The following is a 6,103-nucleotide window of genomic DNA, read 5'->3' on the forward strand; positions in this document are numbered from 1 at the left end:
AGGTTGCTGGTTTTCTGCTCATTTTTGTGATGTGGCTTGGTAGGATTTAAGGATTTAAGAAAGGATGGGTTGAGATGGGAAAAGATGCAGACATGGAGAGATTCCTGATGTTGACAGTGGCATAAATTCCATGTACATTTCCATCTCCCTTCTCCATGCTCATTCCATTGAGGCACAAATTCATTTCACAGGATACACCACAACCCAGCTGGACACAAAATGGCTGTTTTCTGGGCAAAACTGACACTTCTGTGTATTCTTTTTACCCATTTTCCTCAAGAAAAGCTTTTTTAGACACGCCAGGTGATGCATGGTCAGACACCAAAATGTGGCAGAGCCATTGCCAGGTCCTTGGGTTAAAGCTGAGGAATGAGGATTGCCAAGGGCTCCCACATCCCAGGGGATTCTCCCTTTGGATCACTGAGAGTTGTGGGATAACACAGCAGGGAATCTCTCCTTCTCTTCCCTCCTCTTACTGGTGTTTGAAATAGAATTTATTAGATATATAAATTTTAAATATATATATATAAATATATAATATTCTTTATATAAGAATATATATATTCTTCTTAATATTATATATATGTATATTCTTTATATATATAATATTACATAGAATATTATTTATATATAAAGAATAAATGTAATATACATATAATATAACATATATAGAACATATATATGATATGATATATGATATACGATATATGTTATATTACTAATATAATATAATATAATATAATATAATATAATATAATGTAATATAATATAATATAATATATATTATGTTATGTTATGTTATGTTATGTTATATTATATTATATTCATTATATATATATATAAATATATATTTTCTATTAAATAAATATCATTTATACATTCAAAATTATTATATGTAATTTTATATAAAATAATATAATTTTATTGGATTATAGGCTACAGATTATATATACAATATATTACATGTAATGTTATGTTATGCTATGTTATGTTATGTTATGTTATGTTATGTTATGTTATACCAATCCTCTCTCTGAAAAACTCTTGTCTTTTTGCTAATTATCAAAAAAAAGCCAAAGAAAGGGAACAATGATATTTCTTAAGAGAATCTCATACTACCAGAAAACAAATTTACCTTTTTTATCACCTTGGGCATAGAGATACAGTCCATATTTCTTTCTTTCCTTTCTTGTCTTGTCCTTTTTCTGTGTTTCCCTCTCTTCAGTTCCTGGTGTTCCTAAAGGTTTGTGTCCTCTGACTCTTTCAAGGGCAGCCACTGAAAAAGCTCTTGGAATCATCGCTGGGAGAATGTTCACTTGTGTCTTCTCCAACAGTTCACCACTCTACCTGGGATTTATAGTATTTCAGGTGATAAAAATATCATTAATCACATTTTTCAAGAATTAGACAGCAAATCAGATCACAAATTAACTAATCCCTTAAAAACAGCACAAAACCCACCTGAGCTGCCAGATGAACACTCTAAGCAGAGGGTAGACAAGAACCTAAAACTATTTTATTACACTTGCAAAAAGCATATATTTAGCATAAAATAAATCATTCTAAGTAATTTTCTAGGTCTTTCTGAATAATTGTTATGCTTCTTTTTTTCTTCTTTTTTTTCCCTCCATTTTTTCCCATTTTTTTCTCTTGCAGAGGCTACTGGGAAGTTCAAGAACAGATCAGTTTATTCTCCTGGCAAAATCATTTAAACACTGTAGTTCTGGTAAAAATAATTCTTTAGGATATGGCTTGATGCCCATTCAATTTTCTTATTATGTTCCAATCCACAGGTGAGGAGAGGCAAGTTTTGCCTTGAGCCACAATTGTGAAAAGGAATTAGATTCTAAACATATCTGAATACGAGATTAAAACACAAAAGAGGTTAAATGTTGGGACCCAAAGTGATAATTCAACTTTTATTTCTTGCATAGAAGAGGAAAAAAATGGAAAAGTAGGAAAATATTTGCTAATAGGAGGTTTTGAGAGTGGCAATGTCACATTCATCTCATAGCAACAATGGAGCCACAGAGAAATTCATCTTTGCTCTCTTAAAATTCATTTATAAACAAAGAATCTTACTCAGTAGAAGGATAAGTTGTATAATTTTGGGGGCTAAAAGGAGCATGGAGCTGTGAAAAGGAAATTTGAGGGGGTTAAAATGATGTTTTAGTTCACATGGGTTTTAACACATCCCCTTCACTAACAAAATATGAAACTATTCTCTTAGACCCTACTAACGCCTTTGTTGGGTTTTTTTTTGCTTGGTGCTGGCATTTCATTTTAAATTAAATTTCTTAAATGGGAGAGGGGAATCACATAGCTCCCAAAGAAAATTAAAAAACGTAATTCAGGATTGCACAGAATATTTTAGGTTGAATCACAACAGCTTCATTACTCTTAATTCCTTTGCATGAACAGTTTTTCCTTGTGGAATACTGAGGAATGCCACAGTCCTGCTAAATCTCAGGCAGTGCAATGACCCACAAGAGATGAGAAATCATATTTTGAGCATTAGGCAAAGCCCAGGTTGATTCACAGATCTGTATTTGTGTTAAAATTTGATTTGGCACAGCCAACACTTTCTAGGCAAATTGTCTTTAAAGCAAATTACCTAAAATGAAACTTAGACCTACTGCTTTAATTTGTTTAGATGAGAAGTGTGGCCTGAATCTGCTCATCCAGAGCAGCTGTTGAGAAGTAAATAAAATAGAAAAGGAGAAGACAGGAAAACGAAAGGTGAAGCAGAAGAAACAGACATAAAATGAAAGATACTGCAATAGAATTAAAGAAGCAGGGGCTGGAATGGCCAGGAGAATTCGTGATGAAAAAGTACAGGAATAAAAGTAATTAGGGCCAAATTCCTGTGTTGATGATGAAAATGTCCTGGCACCCCATCAGTGTCCACCTTGGCTCACAACCCCAAACCAGCCCCATGTCCTGGCAGCTCCCTCAATGTCCCACAACCCCACATCGAGCTCCATGTTCCAGAAATTCCCTCAGTGTCCCAAAACCCCACATCCAGTCCCATGTCCTGAAAATCCCTCAGTGTCCACTTGGACACACAACCTCACACCTAGGCCCACGTCCTGGAACCCTCAATGTCCCACAGCCCCACACCCAGCCCCATATCTTTGCAGTCCCCTCAGTGTCCCAAAACCCGCAGCCAGTTCCATGTCCTGGAACCCCCTCAGTGTCCCAAAATCCCAACCCAGTCCCATGTCCTGGCAGTCCCCTCAGTGTTCCACAACCCCAAACCAAACCAGCCCCATGTCCTGGCACCTCTTCAGTGTCAACCTGGACACACAACCCCAAACCAGCCCCATGTCCTGACAGTCCCCTCAGTGTCCCACCTGGACACACAACCCTACATCCAGCCCCATGTCCTGGCACCCCATCAGTGTCCCAAAATCCCACACCCAGCTCCATATCCTGACAGTCCCCTCAGTGTCCCACCTGGACACATAATCCCACACCCAGCCCCATGTCCTGGCACCTCCTCAATGTCCCAAAATCCTATACCCAGCCCCACATCTTTGCAGTCCCCTCAGTGTCCCAAAACCTGCACCCAGTCCCATGTCCTGGAACACCCTCAGTGTCCCAAAATCCCACATCCACCCTCATGTCCTGGCACCTCCTCAATGTTCCACAACCTCACACCCAGCCCCATGTCCTGGCAGTCTCCTCAATGTCCCCAAGCCCCACACCCAGTCCCATGTCCTGGCAGCTCCCTCAGTGTCCCACAACCCCAAACCAAACCAGCCCCAAGTCCTGGCACCCCTTCAGTGTCCACTTGGACACAGAACCCCAAACCAGCCCCATGTCCTGGCACCCCCTCAATGTCCCACAACCCCACACCCAGCCCCATGTCCTGGCACCCCCTCAATGTCCCTGCTGGACACACAGCCCCACACCCAGTCCCATGTCCTCCCCTCACCCCTCTCTGTTCTCTCTGTCCCCCTGGCACTCACAGGTGACAGATCCCACCTTGTCTTGTGTCCTCCCTGGGAATCCCTCCCCGCTCCCACCTCAGTGTGTGCTGTCCCCTCACGGCCTCACCAGCCGCCATCACTGGCCTCCATCCCTGCTGCTGTGGGAAATGGCGGCAGCACCCTGGCAGTGCGTCTCACCCTTTTCCTCCCTCTTCCCTTACTCATCCCTCACCCCAAACCCAGCAGAGGAGCCTGCGTGTGTATTTCCACCCCCATATTTCCGTACCATTCCAGGGTTTTAATGGGAATTTGGAGATGTGGGTCCTGCTGGGCCCTGACCATGGAGGCGCCTCAGGGCCTGGACGTGCCCTCAGCGCGCACAGGCCAGACCCAACAGGCTCCAAACTTGGGGTTAAACTCAACATTCTTAAATTGAAAAAGGGAAAAATCCCTTCAGAATGAAGTAATATTTTCCTTGGAGGCTGCACACAATGGGAGTTGTGACCCAAATCCCTTGGGAATGGCATTTCCATGTGTGGCTCAGTGAGGGTTTCAGGTACGAAGCCCAAACAGGAGCGAGAGTTCATTGGCAATTCTGTCCCAGAATTTAATCATGAACATTTGATGGTGCAAATATTTTCTGCTTTGACTTTGACTTTTGTGACTCTTGTGGATGGTCCTGTGCAGGGCCACCAGTTGGACATGAAAATCCTTGTAGATCCCTTCCTTGTAGATCCCTTCCTTATTCTGTGATTCTCTGATAAATTTTTAACATCATTATCACAAGGTTGATCAAATGCTGTGAAGCCCAGGACCATTTCATCCTTTGGCTGTACTTCTTCAGGGCACAGAACACCAAATAATTTGGAAATATTCTATTCCAAATGGCCAGTTCTTTTCCCAGGCTATACTCACATATAAAATCTCCTGGGAAACAAGCATGTGTAATAACTTCAGGCAACAATTAATGTTTTCTTACTGGGGCTTTTTTTCATGATTGTTGTTCTTTTTCAGGAAAATACTCTGAAAATATCTACTTCTAATAGGCCTGTTGCTGGACCTCCTGTTACCTCTCAAAAGTAAAAAAGAAATGACAGATGGTGAGCCACACTAAACTACCATACTGTTATTTTTTGTTTTCAGTGCAGTTTTTCAGGATCCCAGTTCCATACATGGAGTACTGCATTCCCAGCTTAGCATACTGGTTAACACAGACAAAAAGCTTCCTTTCAACAGCATTTTTACTCTTTATAACTATAAAGAGTAAAATTTTTACTCTTTTAAAAACTCAACAGCATTTTTACTCTTTATGTGTATTTAGTCCTATCTAATAAATTCTGGAAATAAAGTATTATAATCCATTTTAAGTGTTTTCAGGATCAGACCCATTGCTACATTCAATATTAACACTGAGCAACTTTCCAGAATAAGGTGGTCAGGGCAGATATTACTACATTCAATCTTAACATGTGAAATATGTTTTTCTAAAACCTATTCCAGTTTCACCTCTGGCACAGGGTCAGCTTTACTAAGCTCATGTTGCTCACAGCACAAACAGACTTGGCCCCTTAAAATTTGAAAATAATCTGTGACCATTTAACATTCTTCAAATGCCTCTCATGCCCAGAGATCTCCTTCAGCAAGAATGTGCAGGCAGGCACTGAATTGTGGAGATTTCTGGGGTGGAAGGTGCCAACCAGATTAAAAAAAAAAAGAGGATAACACAAAAAAAAAGGTGTATAACACAGGAGAATGGGAATATTTTTTGCTGAGTGCTCTGGACATCTTCTTACATCTTCTTTGATGCAAAAAGGAGGAGAAAATGCACCAATAGGTTCTGGGTACATTGAGTCAGGCAAATCAGTATCAGGGAGTGTCAGACACACATTTATGTCAGGAAAGTCCCTGAGCCCTGCAGTGTAGGTGATAATCTGAATTCTTTAAAGCTGAGAACGTTTGTAGCCAAGACTTATTTCGATATGATCTCTGCTATAATTACTGCTGCATCTTTGCTTCCCTTTGCTTTCCCCTTCCCCTCAAACTTCCAGCTACAGCTCCAAAGCCTTGTAGTGATACAAGGGTACATCCAGTCAGGAAAATCAATATCAGGCAATGTCAGACACACATTTATGTCAGGAAAGTCCCTGAGCCCTGCGGTGTAGGTGATAATC

The sequence above is a fragment of the Zonotrichia leucophrys genome, chromosome 1, assembly GCF_028769735.1.
Source record: "Zonotrichia leucophrys gambelii isolate GWCS_2022_RI chromosome 1, RI_Zleu_2.0, whole genome shotgun sequence".
Classification (NCBI taxonomy): Eukaryota; Metazoa; Chordata; class Aves; order Passeriformes; family Passerellidae; genus Zonotrichia; species Zonotrichia leucophrys.